Genomic DNA, 20,348 nt, shown 5'->3' with positions numbered 1-20,348 from the left:
TCTGGTACATATGACCCACTTGTCATTTGCCTTGACCAACAAGGATTTTGGCATGAATAGGGCAGTAAAGCGGGCACATCCTCCATAATTTGTCATTTTGAATAAGAAGCTGTAGTTGTGCAGGGGTTAACTAGCTTCGGTCATCAAATGTTACACTTGAAACCCACAGAGGGTGGTCTGGTACATATGACCCACTTGCCATTTCCCTTGACCAACAAGGATTTTGGCATGAATAGGGCAGTAAAGTGGGCACAGGCTCCATATTTTGTCATTTTGAATAAGAAGCTGTAGTTGTGCAGGGGTTAACTAGCTTCGGTCATCAAATGTTACACTTGAAACCCACAGAGGGTGGTCAGGTACATATGACCCACTTGTCATTTGCCTTGACCAACAAGGATTTTGGCATAAATAGGGCAGTAATGTGGGCACATGCACCAGATTTCTTAATTTTGAATAATTACCTGTAGTTTTTCAAGGATTAAATATCCTTGGTCAACAAATTTGACAATTGGGGTCTTTCCCTAAATTAGTAAAAACCCCACACCTCTGAGCATGGTCTGGTATTGGAATACAGGAAAAAAAAATCTGTGTGTGGTTCTAGGCTGGTTATAGGGAGAAGGGGGTAACACTATAGCAGGGAGATACACTTACCGTGGTGCCCTCCTGCCATCACTTTATTCAGCACTAGGCTGGTTATAGCACTAGGCTGGTTATAGGGAGGATGGGGTAACACTTAGCATGGTGCCCTCCTGCCATCACATTATCCAGCACTAGGCTGGTTATAGGGAGGAGGGGGTAACACTATAGCAGGGAGATACACTTAGCGTGGTGCCCTCCTGCCATCACTTTATTCAGCACTAGGCTGGTTATAGGGAGGAGGGGGTAACACTATAGCAGGGAGACACACTTGGCGTGGTGCCCTCCTGCCATCACATTATCCAGCACTAGGCTGGTTATAGGGAGGAGGGGGTAACACTATAGCAGGGAGATACACTTAGCGTGGTGCCCTCCTGCCATCACTTTATTCAGCACTAGGCTGGTTATAGGGAGGAGGGGGTAACACTATAGCAGGGAGACACACTTGGCGTGGTGCCCTCCTGCCATCACATTATCCAGCACTAGGCTGGTTATAGGGAGGAGGGGGTAACACTATAGCAGGGAGATACACTTAGCGTGGTGTTCTCCTGCCATCACATTATCCAGCACTAGGCTGGTTATAAGGAGGAGGGGGTAACACTATAGCAGGGAGACACACTTAGCGTGGTGCCCTCCTGCCATCGCATTATCCAGCACTAGGCTGGTTATAGGGAGGAGGGGGTAACACTATAGCAGGGAGATACTTAGCGTGGTGCCCTCCTGCCATCACATTATCCAGCACTAGGCTGGTTATAGGGAGGAAGGGGTAACACTATAGCAGGGAGATACACTTAGCGTGGTGTCCTCCTGCCATCACATTATCCAGCACTAGGCTGGTTATAGGGAGGAGGGGGTAACACTATAGCAGGGAGACACACTTAGCGTGGTGCCCTCCTGCCATTACATTATCCAGCACTAGGCTGGTTATAGGGAGGAGGGGGTAACACTTAGCGTGGTGTCCTCCTGCCATCACATTATCCAGCACTAGGCTGGTTATAGGGAGAAAGAGGTAACACTACAGCAGGGAGATACACTTAGCGTGGTGCCCTTATGCCATCACATTATCCAGCACTAGTCTGGTTATAGGGAGAAGGGGGTAACACTATAGCAGGGAGACACACTTAGCCTGGTGTCCTCCTGCCATTACATTATCCAGCAGTAGGCTGGTTATAGGGAGGAGGGGGTAACACTTAGCGTGGTGTCCTCCTGCCATCACATTATCCAGCACTAGGCTGGTTATAGGGAGAAAGAGGTAACACTATAGCAGGGAGATACACTTAGCGTGGTGCCCTCCTGCCATCACATCCAGCACTAGCCTGGTTATAGGGAGAAAGGGGGTAAGAATACAGCAGGGAGACACACTTAGCGTGGTGTCCTCCTGCCATCACATTAACCAGCCCCAGACTATTCAGCACATCTCGGAAAGCTGGTACACCGGCAGTGGCGTAATAAGGGAGGTGTGTGTGGGGCACCTTGCCCTGGGCACCATCTGACAGGCCCAGCAGAGGGGGGAGCTGATGTCCAGTGCTCAGTGGCGTAACTAGGGCAGGGCCGCCGCGGCCGGTGACGCCCCCACACCGCCGGCCACGGTACTGGCCCATCCTAGTTAAACAGTGTAGTGCCGACCGCAGTGAGAAGCTCATTCAGAGTCGGTCGCTGCTGGTGGCTGCTCACTCTGCATGTGGGCAGGTGTTTTTTTTTTTAATCTCCGGCCGCTCGCAAAGCTGTGGGTGACCATCCACAGCTTGTGCGAGCAGGCTGGAGACAGTCATAATTATCGCGACCAATGGGCTTGCGACGAGACCCTGGGGTAGGGTCTAGCTTCCGCAAGCCCGAGTGTACTTCCTGCTCTAATAGAGCAGGAAGTCCACTACTGTGATGTCAGCAACCCCTCCTAAAAACGCCAGACGTTCCTAAGGGAACGCATGCTGTCAATCAACATCGACAGCCGTCCTGTCTTGTTGTGAGCCCCGTAGCGACTGACCTTCAGTCGCTCAGCTGGTCTCGCACATGCACCTGCTTTACGCGGCGCATACTCAAACATTGAGCCGCTTGTGAGCACTGTGCGCTCGCGACTGGCTCTGAGTGAGCTCCTGAGTGCGGTCAGCATTTACTCAGGACCTGCGCTAGGCTTCCCTGCGCCCAGCACTGTCCTGTGCTGCACAGCCGCGCCCCTTCTCTCCCCCTGAGCGCTTACCTAATAGCGCCAGGCGAAGGGTGGGAGGCGGGCTCAGGATAGCCCATAGAGCCGCCAGTGCATTTACAGCAGCCAATGAGAGTCAGACAGACTCTCATTGTCTGCTGCTGCTGGGCCCACTGCAAGAGCTGGGCTGGAGCTCACTCATGAGCTCCGCCTTCCAGCTCCTGTAGTGGGTTATGGGAGAGATGTCATGATGTCTCTCCCATAATGCAGAGTGCGCCAGCCCGGGAGGACTGCGGTGGTGCGGACGGCGGCGTGAGCAGGAGCGGGGATTCAAGTTAGTTTTTATTTTTTTACTTGTGTGTTTGTCTAATGGGGGTATTGCATCAGGGGGGGAGATGACCTCTACTAGGGACTACTACTAACGTATGGAGGTAACTACTATTGGGGGCACTGCATCTGGGGGGCTCTACTGGGGACTACTACTGGATAGGGGATCACTACTGGGGGCCTGCATAAGTGGGACCACTACTGCGATCTGCATAAGGGGGACCACTACTGGGGGCACCGTATAAGGGGAACTAATGGCGGGCTGCATAAGAAGGACTACGACAGGGGGAACTGTGTAAGGGGCACTGCATATGGGGGATCACTACTGGGGGCACCGTATAAGGGGAACTAATGGGTGACTGCATAAGGGGGACCACTACTAGGGGTACTGTATAAGGAGCACTACTAAGGGCCTGCATAAGAGGGATCACTACTGGGGACATTGTATACTAGGGGTACTGTATAAGGGGTACTACTGGGGGCCTGCATAAGAGGGACCATTACTGGGGGCACTGCATTAAGGTGCATATGGAATGGAAAGGAATGTTCAGAGTGACGAGATAGGGATGTGTGTCATGTTGACACGCCCCATTTTTAAGTGTCCTCACCCATTTTTTGTCACACGCACATAGGGGGGGGCCCATTTTTAAACTTGTCCTGGGCTCCATATACCCTAGTTACGCCACTGCCAGTGCTGTGACCAAATGCTTGATCCCAGCGCCTTAGTCCTGCAGTCCGGTGAGATGTATCCCCAGCAGGACACATAAGTGTCCGATGCTGGGACAGTATGTCTGTTTTCAGTGCTGGTCAAGGCCCAGCAGTGGCTGACATGTGGCGCCAGCTAATAGCTGAGTGCAGCTCATTGACCGCCGGCCATTGAAGAGGGGTGACCATTTGAATTTGAGCCAATCACAGTGGTGACAATTTTGACAATCTGAGCCAATCACGGCGTGCATCGGCAGCCAATAGAAATCGGCCACAGTGAGCCATTCGCTGTAAGCCGCATCATGGCAGGCTACGCCCGTGGCGTCTAGCGTCAGATGTCTCCGGGAGGAAGAGTCAATTTGGCGGTAATCGGTGAAGAGCTCCAGCGGCCGTGGAAGAGTCCAGAAGACACCGGGCTCAAAATAGAAGAGCTTCGGCGGCTGCAGAAGACGTTAGGAGACACCGGGCTCAATAAAGAAGAGCTCTGGCAGCGCCGCTACTGGCCAGAATGGGCCAGCAACAGAAGAATGTGGCTGAGGACCGGAGAGTACTGCGGTGGTTGGGAAGTAAAAGAGCAAATGAAGATCCTCACTGCATCCTCTCCCACCCGACAGGTAGACCCTCTTTGAGGCCTTACCATCATTAACCCCTCCCTAGACCATCAGATTGTTAGGCAGTAGGCACGTAGGGGTCATGTGGCCTTAAGCCTGTGGCACAAATAGGCGGGCATTAGGCCCGTGCTCCTAAGGCTATTATTGACCCTGGGCAATAGGCCCAGGTCACATAAATAAGCGAGGTGCCAACTTCTCATCTTGCCCTGGGCGCCAAACACCATAGTTCTGCCCCTGGACCTTGGTCACTGCTACCTGGGTGAAGACTGCTGTGGCAGTGGGAGTTTGCCAGCTCAAGGTGAAGACTACAGGAAGCACTGAGATCGTGGGAGTTGGCCCACCTCGGGTGAAGAACACATAGTAATTGTGGATGAACTAGGCTTAGTTCAGCCAAAGACTACTGGACTGGTAAATCTAATTGCATTGTATTTTCATTCAATTGCATGCTATTTTAATTGTCAGGCATTAGGCCCGTGGCCACTGTGGGCGTTAAGCCCTAATCAGCAGGGATGGCCTTTGTTAGGCGGACAATAAGCCTGAGCCAGAGAGGGCACTAGTCCCACAAGGTATAAGGGGCATTAGGCCCTATAGGGTTAATTTGGGATCCACATCATTAACCCATTGTTAGGTGGGCAATAGGCCCTACATAGTGTCATTGATCCCCTAGAAGGCAGGCACTAGGCCTGAGGCAGCAGAGGATCATTAAGCCCTGTAGTACTGTTGTTCTGATTTGATAATAATGTATTGAGGTTTGTAACCTTGTTACCTCGTCATCTCAGCTACTACAATCAGACCTCCATTAAAAGGTAGGCTGTAGTAAGGTACCTGTTTGTGATTATTGTAATGTTTTGTAACTGTATTATTCCCTTGTCCTGTAACAATTATTGCATTATTGGTGTAGATGCATTGTTGGGGAGCATAGGGGTAGCATGGTGATATGGAGTGCACTACATCCACCCTGTATTGCTGTTGGCAGGGTGCTGATGTATGTATGAGTAGTCAAGTTGGTGTGTGTGGTCAGAGGCGTCACCTACCTTGGTGTCACCTGGTGCAGATGCTCTGAGTCCTCCTGCGCGCCATAGGCGTGCGCTCCCTGAAGGGGCATGGCTTTGCAGGAAGGGGCGTGACCTCGCCTGTGAAGCAACACCCCTTATGTGAGCCGATCTTGGGTGCGTTACCGCCTCCCATTCTCGTCACACAGTGGGCTTCCCCAGTCCTCCTGCAGCTGTTGGGGCAGCCCACAGTCTCTCCCTGCCTCTCTCCGCGTCCTGGCATCACGGTGACACCATCCGACCATGGTGACGCCAAAATAGCAGAGCAGCTCTGCTATTTTGGTGTCAAACCCTTCGGATGGTGTCACCCAGTGCGGCCCGCCCCCATTGGCGGTTCTAGGGGTGGGCAAACAGGGCAGTCGCCCATAGCGTCGGCCCCTAGAGGGCGCCACTGATTCCCCAGGAGGGCAAAAATAAAAATCCCATAAGAAAGAAAAAAAAAACCCAGCGCCAGTCCCCCCCCCCCCGCATTGATATTTGTTATCAGCGGGCACCCGGCTCCCTCTCTGCAGCGGCAGTCGAAGCTCACTCCAGTGCTCCGGCTCCCGCATAGAGCACTATGGGAGGGACGTCCTGACGTCATGAAGTCTCTCCCAGAGAACCGTGGAACCGGAGCTTACTCCTGAGCTCCGGCTCCAGCAGAGAGCACTATGGGAGGGATGTCATGACATCTCTCCCATAGATCCATGGTGGAGCCGCGGTCGGATCAGACGGCAGCAGTCGCAGGAGCGCGGCCTAAGGTAATTATTGTGTTTGTAATTTTTATTTTTCAGAAGGGAGACATGGGGCATTACTACTGGGGGCATGTCTATAAGGGGGCATTACTACTGGGGGCACTACTATAGGGGGCACTAATGGAAGCATTCCTACTGTGGGCACTACTATAGGGGGCATTCCTACTGTGGGCACTACTATAGGGGCATTATTACTGGGGGCACTACTAATGTGGGCACTACTATAGGGAGCACCACTATTGGGGGCATTACCAATGGAGACACTACTATAGGGTACTTTATCAATGGGGGCATTAACACTGTGGGTACTACTGAGGGCACTGCATGGGGGGCACCAATACTGGGGCCATTGTGTAAGAGACACCACTGCTGTGAGCATTCTATAAGGGGCACCACTACTGTGGGCATTGTATTAGGGGCACTACTACTCAGTACTGTGGACCTTGTGTATAAGGTGCACTAATTTGAGCATTGTGTAAAAGGGGCACCACTGTGTGTCATAACATGAATAAGGGACTAATGTGTGGCGTAATTTGAATTGGGGATACTGTATTATAGAGGGCATTAATGTGTGTGGAACAATGTATTATACAGGGCATTACTGCGTGTGAAGACATGTATTATACAGGGCATTACTGCGTGTGGCATAATGTGTTATACAAATTCTTACTGCGTGTGGCATAATGTGTTATACAGGGCATTACTGCATGTGGCATAATGTGTTTATGAAGGGCATTACTGCATGTGGCATAATGTGTTTATACAGGGCATTACTGCATGTGGCATAATGTGTTTATACAGGGCATTACTGCATGTGGCATAATGTGTTTATGAAGGGCATTACTGCATGTGGCATAATGTGTTATACAGGGCATTACTGCATGTGGCATAATGTGTTTATACAGGGCATTACTGCATGTGGCATAATGTGTTTATAAAGGGCATTACTGCATGTGGCATAATGTGTTTATAAAGGGCATTACTGTGTAAGGTGCATTACTGCACATGGCAATTAATCGCCACGAGGGGAGAGCTTAAGGGGAAGCCCAGCACCTTCGTAAGTGCTGGGCACGCCCTACAGTGTAATGAATTGGGGGTGTTCCGCAAGGACACACCCCCTTTCCGGAAGTGCGTGCGCTTTCAGCGCAAGCACAGGAACATCTTCTAAAAAAAGTTGGCAACTGTGAACTTTCGCCCTAAGCTCCACAATGTCTAGAACCGGCCCTGCCCGTACCCCCCTTGTGATGCCAGTGTGTGTGGTAAACACTAAAGAAAGAAGTCAGTATAGTGAAGCCGTGTAGGTGGCGGTTGTTTTGTGTTTATGCGCAGGTACCAAGATACGGATCATTTGTCCATTGCCCAAATTATTTATTCCAAAATCCTTGTTGGTCAAGGGAAATAGCAAGTGGGTCATATGTACCTGACCACCCTCTGTGGGTTCCAAGAGTCAAATTTGTTGACCAAAGATATTTACCCCTTGTACAACTACACCTACTTAGTCAAAATGACAAAATATGGTGCCTGTGCCCGCTTTACTGCCCTATTCATGCCAAAATCCTTGTTGGCCAAGGCAAATGACAAGTGGGTCATATGTACCAGACCACCCTCTGTGGGTTTCAAGTGTAACATTTGATGACCGAAGCTAGTTAACCCCTGCACAACTACAGCTTCTTATTCAAAATGACAAAATTTAGTGCCTGTGCCCATGTTTACTGCCCTATTCATGCCAAAATCCTTGTTACGCCAGGAAAATAATAATTGTAAACTGTGTGAGGGACACAATTCTTTGTTTACATAGTGTTAGTTTAGTGATCTAACTTTATTCAAATGTTTTAATGTAACTTTTTCTGAATAAGAAGCTGGAGCTTGAATAAGAAGTGAATAAGAAATGAATAAGTGAATAAGAAGCTGGCCGAATAAGAAGCCAACTTCAGCCTCGTCTGTGGTAGCTTGTACACACGCTGAATAACACTACTAAGCATGTTTTTATAAATGTTCAACATTTATAAAAACATGCTTAGTAGTGTTATTCAGCAGGGGGAACTTCGCTCTCGTTGACCTGCTCTGATACCCTTACAATCCATAACTCAGAATTTAAAGAGGGGATATGACTGAGGCATGAGCCGTATTGGCATTTGAACAGCTGTGATAAGTTATTGCCAACTATATACTTTTCTTGACAACACTGTTAGCACAGTGGTCAGTTTCAGCACTGAGGTCATGAGTTCAATTGGCGGCCATGGTCCTATCTGTATGGAATTTGCATGTTCTCCCTGTGTTTGCGTGGGTTTCATCTAATGATCCAAAAAATATTGGTAGGTTAATGGGATTCTGACAAATTATCGTGCGTGTGTTACGGAATGTGGATTGTAAGCTTCTCTGGGGCAGGGATTGATGTGAATGATGGTAATTTTCTCTGTAAAGTGCAGTGGAATATGTGTACTATATAAATAACTTCATAAATTCATAATTTTTTTTTTTTTTTTTTTCCATTAACCATATTTTGATAAATCAAACCTCAATTCAAGATCAGAACATGGGGTCCTCTGGTTTAGCATAACTAATAGAACGTTTCTGAGATAATCATGTCTTATATTCATCTGTTTTTAGTGTTACATTTATTGTGTCTCTGCTGCTGCTGGAGAGGAGACATGTCTGCACAAGACCCAGACAGCAGACATGCTCCCATAGTGATGACACTGCTCCCACCGCCTCACGCACATCCCACCCCCACTGGAGGAGAGATTACAGTCAATCACCTCTCAAGCGGAGGTGAGTACTGTGTGGGAAGCGGTGGCGGTGCCGCTGGCTGTTAGCATTATCATGGGAGCATGTCTATGTCCTCTGCAGACATGTCTCCTCTCTAGCGGCATTGTTGGGTACTGTGTGGGAGGCTCCATTTGGCTCAGCAGTTGTCGCAGCAGCGATGTATAAAGGCAGGGAAAAACAGTTGGGGCTGGACTCTCAGGTCAGCCAGTCAGGGAGGAATGAGCAGGCATGGAAGTACAAATGTGTCTTTATACATCTTTGCCTCAGTCGCGCTAAAAAGCCCCTTTCGACGCGCCAGGTCCCGTGAGACTCTGCTAGTGCTGGGCGTCTTTTTGGCCCGAAAATAAGACTCAATGCGATGCAACTTGGACGCACCAGCAGACTGTGCTGAATAATTTGGTTTGCAACACTTATACTGTATATGTGAGTGCGACTGAGTCTCTAAATCTGTATATGAATTATGAAGTGCTACAATGTAGCAGTTGCATTTTTTATTAATTTTTAAGTTCCATTGTGGTTCATATACAGACTGTGGTCCACACAGATATACAAGTGTCACATATCAAATGAATCTGTACAGCCTGCTGGTGCATCCTAGTCACATCGCAGACAGTAGCAGAATAGCACGGGACCTGGCGGCTCACTCACGCCAGGCAAGTTGCACTGCTTGCTGTATTGAGGCTAGATGTATGAGGACACATCTGTACTCTCTGTCCTCTAGACCAGTGCTTGAAGTGTGCCGATATACAACTGTATGGTATAACGGCACTTCAAGCACTGAGCCCTGCTGTGCCGCCCGCTCGAAGATCTGCTGCTCACTGTCAATGTTTGTGACATCGGTCGGCACCCTGTGCTGTGGTGCTGGCTGGTGCAGGATTGTTTACCCGGCTGTTGAGTCTGTGGCCACCCAGAGTCCTGGTGTTAAGCTCTGGGTGTTCCCTGCTGGAGCTGGGGCCGTACAGGGCCTCGCGGGAGCTGCCAATGTTGCGATGGCTGCTGGACTCTGTCGGCGTCATCAGAGCCATGGTTGCCTCTGTAGTTACTAGGGCTGCAGGAGGCAACTAGACTGGAGCTAAGGTTCGAGCCAGAGTGAGAGTACTGAGCCTGCTGGAGCAGTTAGGGCTGTGGCTGTGAGCAGTGTGTCGAAAGTGGTACTCCCTGGAGGTGAACGCTGTTACTGGAGTGCCGGAGGAGTGGAGTCCCTGGAGATGTGGCTGGAAATGGTGTGGACTTGCTGAAAGGTCTGAGGCCTCAGTGTTGAAAACCAAATTTAATGTGGGGCATAATGTCTAACGGTCATTAATACTGGGTGGCATCGTTTATACTACAAAATTTCTTCAGGGTTCATAAGGATCCACAAGGATACCATGGGGTAATGTGGTTGGAGAGATCCTGGCACCAAACCTTTTAAAGCTTTTAGCTCCCAGGTTACCTCTGGTCCTCCTCCATATATCCCCCAGCCACAGGCCATCAGTTGTTCGCTTGGTGTGGCAGAATTCAGACTCTCCTTTGTAACGGGACTGCTCAGGCAGTCCTAAGCTTTTATTTTGTTTTATTGTCTATGTTTTTGGGTTGGCAGTACTGAGCGTCTGAATTAAGACGCATGTACTGCGACTCCATCTACCTCTGCCGGGCCGCAACACCAGTAACGGCTGGTGATTTCATCAGGTCTTGGCTGAGCTTGCTAGTAATGATGCTGGGACCCGGACTGCAATGCACAGAGATGTCAGGTAAGGCGATTCCTCATCTACGGGGAATCTTGAGCAGCAGTCCTTGCTTCTGGCGCAGGGGTTGCACCGGAAGCCGCTGCAGTCGGGGCCCGGAGCGCCCGCGTCCTCAATAGACTATCGTTGCCTTATCGTCTGATGCCGGGGATCGGCGGCAGATGCTTCTGCTGCTACGATGCCAGCATACCCGGCCGGTTGATGCAGCTTAGGGGTGGTAGGCACTCCCTCGGCAGCTCCTCACCCGACCCAGATGCAGTCCCTTTCAAAGGTTTTCGCGCGTCTGGGTTGCTCCTACACGCCTCACGTATATGAGACGCTCATAGTCCACTATCGGTGCGCTGCTGTAGCTGTCAGCCTCCCTGTATTGCTCTCCCATGGGTCAGGTATATAGTGCTCTATATCCTACCAAGCATTGTGTTTTGAGTAGTTTGATTCAGAGCCCAGTGCAACAAAATGTGCATATGCATTGTATGTGAATGTTTGCTAGCTGCTCTGTTAATGCTGCTTTTTATAACTATCACTGTTTTTCTCCTTATCCCTCTGTTGCAGGTGTGTGGGTTTTTTCTTTATACTTTGCATTGTTATCAATTATAAACAAATGTTATGTAAAGTTACAACCTTCACAAATAACAAAGGTATGTCAAAAAGTAAAGGGAATATGGAGGGGGAGGCCCCTGTGCTGGTTTCATGTAAAGCCTGTTTGACAGGCTTGTCCTCTCAGGACTTTATAAAGGATGGTTTGTGTGCTGTCTGTTATAAAGAGCCACCTCACCACTCCAGTTTACCAGTCCCTGTACAAGAGCCATCTTGGGTGCCCTCCTTGCTTCAGGTTATGAAGCAGTTTGGATCGTATGGCTACTCCCATTCTGCCTCCTTGCATGGGGTATCCACAGCATGCTATATTTTTACCTCCTATACATCCTTCCTGCATGGATGCTTATGCCCACTCAAGTCAGAGTATGGCTCAGTCAGCTGTTGCAAGCAGACCGGTAGTTACTAAGGCGCTGTTAGTTCTCACACGGAGATGAGACCACAGGACTGCTGACCAAGGACAAGATTGGGTAGAGGTGTGGCAGTCCTTCCACAACTGGAGCTGGCTGGAGTGAGGCTGCAGAAAGATGGCACAGCACAGAGAAAACACAGTGTACTAGCAGCGGCAGGTCACTATGGTCTGAGGAATGTCTAGGACTGTAGTCCAGCTAGGACACTAGACAAGGACTGACAAGACACGGTATAAGCTGCAGGGCCGGAGCGACCAGGACTATGGTATGCAGGATTTCAGACAAGACAGGCAAGGACCAGACAGACAGGACTGGCAAAGACCAGACAAGGCACAATGATGTGGCAAGAATACTGAAAGGAGTTCAGACGCAGATCAAGTTGCGGTTAATAAGCCGAGATGGTTGCAGACTATGATATGGCCAAGCAGCCAGAGACAAGATTTGAATAGAGTTGCCTTGAGGGCCATGAGCAACTGTGATTACTGAGCCGCCAGGGTATGGACAGAGTTCGATGTGGCCTTGCGGGCCGTGATGCGGCTTAGACAGCCGGGGTGCGGCTAGTGAGCCGTGATAGTATTGACAGTGTTCAATGCGGCCTAACAGGCGGTGACGCGGCTTAGATGCAGCGTTGTGAGCTGTGATTTACTCGGCAAAGGTGCGGCCTAGTTGCCGACGTGCAGCTTTGAGAGCTGTAATATACTTGGCAAGGGTGCAGCCTAGCGGCCGAGATGCAGCTTGGAGAGGTGTGATATACTTGGCAAGGGTGCGGCCTAGGAGCCGTGATAGTATTCACACAGTTCGAGGCCTAGCAGACCATAATGCAGGAATCAGACGGCAGACAGGAGTACTCAGACGCGGCAGGGGCAAATAAACCGGAGGCAGCAAAGTAGAACACACTGCTGTCAGAATAGCTAGGAATTAACTGACACGGCTAGATGTGGCCTAGCAGGCCGAGGTGCATGAACCAAACAGCAGACAGGTGTACTCAGACGTGGCAGGAACACAAACTGGAAGCGGCGAGGTGGAGGTAACACTGCAGGTAACAGCTGAATGCAGAGTAACACGACTAGACACAACTGTGGTATTAATACAGCAGAGCTGAATACTGACAGGATCAGGATACAAGAACAATTGAACTTGGTAGACCGGCAAGTACTCGAGTAACTGAACAGAGCAACATACACTGATGGACAGTATAATTGGTACTGAGTGCAGGGTTGGCTGTAATTTAGATCCAATCAGTCATTCCCTGCAGAGAGCCTTTCCTAATGACAGGCTAGTGTGCACAGGGTTTGCAAAATACACGCTGTAACGCGTTTTTACACGCTATAGGCAGTTGGGGACCGAATTTTAAAAACTAAGCAAGTCCTGTGGGACCCGCTGTGTGTGGCTTTGCTAGCGCCACAGCAGCCAATCGCCGCTGCCGTGGTCTATTCAACCAATAGCCGGTGGCGACGTCTGCTTTACCAGTCCCCACTGAGCGGCGTCTCCTCACCAAATCAGCAGGCAGCTTCCTTACAGACAGACGCCGGCCCACCATGCTCCGTCCCGGGACTGCCAGCCCCCGCCCAGTGAACGGGAGCTCCCCAGTTGGACTCCGAGCGACGTCTGCACGCAGATACTCACCGTTGGAACAGGTTGGAATTTCCTGAAGATAATACTTAATGTACTGAAACATTGATTTATATGTCACAGTTGTCTTGTGTATTTATTTTGGAGAGTGCTGCACCTTAGGCTGCTGTACTTCGGCTATGTGAGGGGACCTCCACAAGTTGGATGGAGGTTTTTTGGAGTGCCGGACCTCGTGAATGATATAAAATATATCCTGCATGTAGGTCCAGTGGGGGGATATTGTCAGTGGGGGCAATGCTGCCGAATGCAGCATGGGCCCCGCTGTCGTTCCGTCGCTGCTGGCATTGATATCGCGCTGAGCCTCCTTGCCCGCTGTACTGTCCCAGCTGCTATCTACCTTAGCCCACTCCATACCACCAATACTGAATGCCCCTAAAGCCCCTCAGTACTGCGCCAGCTGCTTTCGCCCCTAGCCCCCTTTTTGCCCCCCAGCACTGTCTGCCCTTAATCTCCCTATACCCAAACTTCTCCCTGCCTATACCCCCAGCTGTACCCCAACTGCTACCTGCCCCCCAGCATTGTCCCAACTGCTGCCTGCCCTCACCCCCTATAATATATGATGGGACCCAGAAACTGGAGTAGGACTCCAGTTTTTTTTAAAGTGAGGGGCCCCACAATTTTTTACGCTCAGCGTGATCACTGGTGCAACTGGTTACGCACACAGAGAGACAATTAATTTGTGTGCAGCTGAAGTCTGCACACAAATAGACGGGAAAGATTACAGCTTAGAGCTGAAAACAGACTAGACAGAATTTCCAGCTGCCTGCAAAAGCCAGGACAAGACTTGATGCAGTGTCCCAGTAGCAACTATGACTGGAAACTGCCACCAAGATGATCTGCTAACCGCAGATCCTAACAGGCGCCTAAGCGAAAGTTATCTTTTTATCTATCTGTTCAGAATATGGATTCAGATGCATCATCAGGGGAATCAGATGATGCGCAGAGTTCTTCTCCAGGGTCTAGCTCGGGAGAGGAGGACCATCTGTCCACAGTGGATGTTTTTTCTTTGGTGAGGGTGGTTAAATCGTTCTTAGATTTTCAGGATGATGATCCAGCCCCTAGTAAGAAGGCTCCAGTGGACAAAACGGAGTTTCCTAAATCCAAGCTGCTCACTGAGTTTATGGAAGAGGCATGGGGTAACCCGGATTAACATCGTTGTATCCATTCCCAGCTTCTGAATGTACTTAGTGGGAGGTACCTTCTCTACTGTGGATGGTCACGTGACGCACTTAGTCAGAAATGCTACTTTGCCATTTCGTCAGCATCTTCTCTTAAGGATTCTACAGATGTCTTAAGGCAATATTTTCACCATCAGGAGCTTTTACTCGTCCAGCTATGGCTGGAGCCTGGTTAGCCAAAACTGTTGAAGAATGGACGTGGGCTTTGGAAGACTCTCTACTACTTGCTACCAGAGAACTGGTGATGTATATTTCCCACATACGGAAAGCGGCCTTCTATTTGGGAGGAGCTGCAGTAGATGCTGGAATTTTAGCTTCTAAAGCATCAGCTGCTTCAGTAGAGGAGCGCAGGGTCCTTTGCTTAAGATCCTGAAAAGCTGATACAGGATCAAAGAAGGCTCTGGAAACCTTACCTTTCTATGGAAATATACTTCTTGGAGCAGAGTTAGATAAGATAATAGCTACTCTGGTAGCTTCAAAGTCTGCATATCTGCCATCTACTGGTGCAATAAAATCTAGGCAGTTTTTTCTTTTGGTCCTTTCGTCCTCAAGGATGATAAAAGGAACAATCCTCTTCCAAGCCGTCTAGTGTTCGCAGGACATCCAGGCGACAAACTAAGAGGTCTGGGCAGGCAAGACGTCCAGCTTCTAAGCCAGATGACAAACCCTCGGCTTGATGGGGCGGGCCTCCTCCTTGGGGGGGTCCCAGGGTGGGAGGCTGACTTCTTCAGTTTGATTACTGGTATCAAACAACAGATGCCTGGGTCCGAGAAGTGGTCTCTCAGGGGTATGCCATCACTTTCCGGAGGCATCCTCCCCAGAAGTTATTTTGGCACAGATCCTGCATCAGGTGCGGTCAAGGCCTTGGCTGTTCAGGAGGCCATTCACTCCCTGCTGCAGGCAGGGGTAATAATCCCGCTTTCTGTGTTGCAACAAAGAAGAGGTGATTGTTCCAATTTATTTTTGGAACAATCACCGCCCTATTCTAAATCTAAAAGCCATCAACCGGTTTATCCATGTACCCAAGCTCCGTATGGAAACTCCCCGGTCAATTATTTTGGCAATGGAGCCTAGGGATTTTATGGTTTCCCTGGACATTCAGGATGTGTATCTGCATGTTCCTATTATGCCATCCCACCAACAAATTCTACGGTTTTCTGTCCTACAACAACATTACCAATTTCAGTCACTGCCCTTTAACAGCCCCCCAGGTATTTACCTACATCATGGCAGTGATGACTGCCTATGTCAGATGTCAGGGAATCAGAATACTACCATATCTGGACTATCTTCTGATTAGAGATGTGCGGGTTCGGATTTTCTCTGTTCTTTTCCCCAAAATTATCGCAAGTTCGGATTTATTTTATTGGCTATCCAAAACACGAGATAGCTGATAGCTAATAAAATTCAGTTTTTGCGATCTGAACATATCCGAGTAAAACCGAACCCACACATCTCTACTTCTGATATTGGCACAAACTCCAGTTGTTTTACAACACCATCTTCAACTGACTGTAGCCCGTCTACAAAAGCACGGCTGGATCATCAATTTGAAGAAATCCTCTTTCTCCAACACAGTAGATGATGCATCTGGGAGCACTTCTGGATTCTCAGCTACAAAGGGTGTTTCTACCAGAGGACAAGATTGTGGCCCTATCATTGCGAGTATGCAAACTGCTACTCAAGCGAAGGATATCCATTCTATCAGCGATGCAGGTCCTGGGATCAATGGTATCCACCTTCGACATGGTATGCGTAGTTTCATTACAGGCCTCTGCAAAGATTGGTTCTCTCCAGGTGGAACGGACAGTATCAGCTAATAAGGTCACAGAGGATCCTTCTCACTCCAGAGGTTCGTTTATCCCTCCTGGGGTGGCTGAAAAAGGATTATCTGGACAAAGGGCGCCCATTCTGGATTCCGAATTAGGTGCTTCTAACCATGGACGTCAGTCTTCGTGGATGGGGGGGGCAGTGACAGGTCATCACAGCTTTCAGGGAAGATGGACAAATAAGGAAAGTCATCTGCCAATAAATATTCTGGAATTGCGAGCAGTATACAAAGCACTTATCATGGCACAGGACCTGCTCCAAGGCAAGCCGGTCCAGATCCAGTCCGACAACGTGACTGCAGTGGCCTATCTCAATCATCAGGGAAGTACGCGAGGTTATGCAGCCATGAACGAAGTGACAAAGGTTCTGATTTGGGAAGAACTTCATCTTCTGCCCATCTCTGCAATATTAATACCAGGAGTCCACAATTGGGAAGCAGACTTCCTAAATCGTCAAAACATATACGCCGGAGAGTGGTCTCTCCACCCAGAAGTGTTTCAGATCTTGGTGAAAAAATGGGGTCTACCAGACATAGAGCACATGGCATCATGTCACAACCATGGGGTCCCCAGGTCCAGAGACCCATCAACAGCATTCGTGGATGCATTGGCAGTAAGATGGGACTTCGAGCTGGGGTATCTCTCTCCTCCAATTTCCCTCCTCCCAAGAGTTCTCAGGAAATTCAAGCAGGAAGGTGGAACAGTAATACTAGTGGCTCCAACTTGGCCCAGACGTCATTTGGTTCACCGACATACATAATCTATCCATAGACAGTCCGTATCCTCTTCCTCTATGGCAGGATTTGTTAATGCAGGGTCCCTGCCTGCATCCGGATTTACCTCATCTGGCTTTGATGGCGTGGCTCTAGAAACGTTCGTCTTAAGAGCCAAAGGTTTCTCCAGCTCTGTGATTCAAACAATGTTTAGCACACGGAAGCCTGTCTCTGCCTGCATCTATTACTGGGTTTGGCATTCTTTTGATCAGTGGTGTTCCCACAGAAAGTATGACCCTAAGGTGTTTAGGGATTCCCGGCTACTGACTTTTTTTTTTTTTTTTCTTTCTCCAGGCTAGGTTAGACCTTTGGTCTCCGCCTGGCCGCTTTGAGAGTGCAGGTTTCTGCATTGTCAGTTTGGTTCCAGAGCTTGCTTTATTACCAGATGTTGGAATTTATTTTCAGGGAGTTCTGCGAGTTCAGCCTCCTTTTGTCCCACCAGCAATTGTGGGATCTTTCTTTGGTTCTTAAGGGGCTACAAGCTCCCCCATTTGAACCTCTGGACTCTGTAGACTTGAAATGGTTGACAGCAACACTTTTTCTCCTCGCTATCTCTTTTGCACGTGGAGTCTGATAAGGCAGCTCTTTCTTGTCGCTCCCCATTTTTTTTTTTTTTTTCACCAGGATAGAGCTGTTCTTCGTACAAGGGAGGGTTAACCTCCTAATGCAGTCTCCCATTTACATGTAAATGAAATTGTAGTTCCAGCTTTTCAAGCTCCAGACCTCTCGGTAGGTGAAGCCTCCCTGGATGTGTTTCGCTCTCCATATCTATGTGCAGCGTACAAACTCGGTTACAAAATCAGATGCTCTTTTTGTATTATATGGTTTTCACAAACGAGGATGGCCAACTAACAAGCAGACCTTGGCTCGATGGCTACGGATGACTATCTTAAATGTGTACACACAGGCTGATCTCCCTGTCCCAAACACGGTGACGGCACATTCTACTCAGTCTGTAGTGCCATCATGGGCATTTAGTCGTGGTGCCTCTGCTGAACAATTGTGTAAGGCAGCCACGTGGTCTTCTGTCCAAACTTTTCTTAGGTTCTGCCCTTTGATACTTTTGCCTCTCAGGATGCTTCCTTTGGGCGACAAGTTCTCCTTTCTGAAAGCTTTAACTATTTAGTGCCTGGATCTCTCAACCACATTTACCCCATGGTATCCCTGTGGACCCTTTGGACTTCGAAGAAAAAGAGTTATCAATGGTAAGTCTACCATAACTCTTATTTTTGTAGAGGGCATTACTGTGTGTGTCATAATGTAGAAGGGGCATTACTGTGTGTAGCATAATGTGTTAAGGGCCACTACTACGGCATGGCACACTACGTTGTGGTACACGATACTAATTAAAAGGGGCGCCTCTTAAGGGCACGCCCTCTTTTGAGTGGGCACTCCTCTGGCATGCACATAAATACAACCTTAGACTTTCCATACCCCCACTACAAATTGCACACTTCCACTGCTCCAGACACTGAGGTCACTGAAAAGTGTTACTGTACATTAGGAAGGAATGATAAGATACTTACTAATAGAACACTTTTCAGTAACAGTTTGCTAAAGCATTACATTAGTAAGAAGATGCAGTTTAATGTTAGCAAGTGTGACATGTTTAAGAAGTAGTAGATTAAGGGGTCTATGTACTTATGGAGAGATTTATCAAAGTTTGTAAAGCGATAAAGCTGAGAAAGTACCAACCAATCAGCTCCTAACTATCACTTTAGAGGCAGTGGGGTCTATTTACTAAGCTTTGGATGGAGATAAAGTGAACCGAGAAAGTACCAGCCAACCAGCTTCTAACTGCCGTCTTAGAGGCTGTGTTTGAAAAATGGCAAGAGCTGGTTGGCTGGTACTTTAACTGTCATTTTTCAAACACAGCCTCTAACACGGCAGTTAGGAGCAACTGGTACTTTATCTCCGTTCCCTTTATCTCCATCCAAGACTTAGTTAATAGACCCCTGTATTTGAAAATGATAGTTAGGAGCTGATTGGAAAGAGACCAACAAAACTTTGATACATCTCCCCTTAAGTCTTGGATAAAGATAAAGTAGATGGACATACAGTACAGACCAATTGGCTCCTAACTGTTATTTTTCAAACACAGCATGTAAAGTGACTGTTAGGAGCTGATTGGTTGGTACTTTATCTCCATCCTGTCACAATTATAGAGTTTTTTATGTTCCCTGACTGGTATCTGAAGTTGGAGATGGGTTAGAACCTGGATGCTGAAAGTGGTCTGATAAAGTTTCTACTTATGTATAGGAACTACAGAAACAAGTGTAACGGAGCAGTCTTTTAGAAACTATTACCGGAGATGCAGAATTACTGGAAACTGGGCTGGAATCTAATTTGCAGTATAGATTCTAGGTCTCCCAATGGCATACACTGAATATATGCACTGAGGAGCACAGAGTCTTTGGACCCAGTGTACACTGTTGACAACATTGTATTGGCATCTTCTGATTCCCCAAAGAGTCCTTTTTATAGTAGTGGATGGCTGAGGATTGGCTGTCAGCATCAGGTGAGCAAGTCCTGACTTGCCATTGGTGGTGCAGCGGTCACCTTATCCAGGTCAGAATGGCTGTGCCCAGCAGCCGGCGCCAGGGGCAGCCGCTGTACTTGGTATGCCAGAGACACTCTGACAGCGGTGAGGAGCAGGGATATCGCGGCAGGGAGCATATGACAGGACGACCAAGGAACTCTCTATATAGGCGGGACAACATGTGGAGAGGCCAGTAACTTGGTCTGCGGCTGTGAGGTTTGGTGCTTTTTGTGACACATCTACTTTATCTTTCTGCAAAACTTAGTACATAGACCAATAAGTGTTTAAATTAGTTTACTTAATTTTCTTAACAAGTTTACTGATGTTTTCAAGCTGTTTAGTTATGCTAACCCAGGGGGCTCCAGTTACTGAACTTGAACCTCACACCTCTTGACTTTTAGACTGAAAGGAGAAACGGGATGTTGCCAGTAGTTAAATCACTGAACAAAATGTGATTTGTTTGGTTTCATTCTTGAACCACTTCTCTCTCATTTTATGCTAAAATGCCATTCACGATCTTAAAATTGATTATGTAGATTGGTGTCTGGAGTATGCTGCTGCATTATTAAACGTTTAAAGTATATCTTGATGCACTGTAAAGGTATTTTCATGCAGATGCATTTGTGTTTATTTGAATTGAGCGAACCAAGATAATCTTGAGTCTTTTTTTTTTTGCAGCAGCATGTGTTTGC

At 48.4% G+C, this 20,348-nt stretch overlaps 1 protein-coding gene across 2 annotated transcripts in view; it reads left to right on the top strand.

The window, feature by feature from the left end:
* The window catches only part of SLF1 (SMC5/6 complex localization factor 1), a 168,460-nt gene that overhangs the window by 1,320 nt on the left and 146,792 nt on the right, over nt 1-20,348 (top strand). The window lies entirely within an intron of this gene.

The sequence above is a fragment of the Taudactylus pleione genome, unplaced genomic scaffold, assembly GCF_031769625.1.
Source record: "Taudactylus pleione unplaced genomic scaffold, aTauple2 ptg000370l, whole genome shotgun sequence".
Taxonomy (NCBI): Eukaryota; Metazoa; Chordata; class Amphibia; order Anura; family Myobatrachidae; genus Taudactylus; species Taudactylus pleione.
The sequence above is the reverse complement of the archived record's forward strand: the minus strand, read 5'-3'. Positions and strand labels throughout refer to the sequence as shown.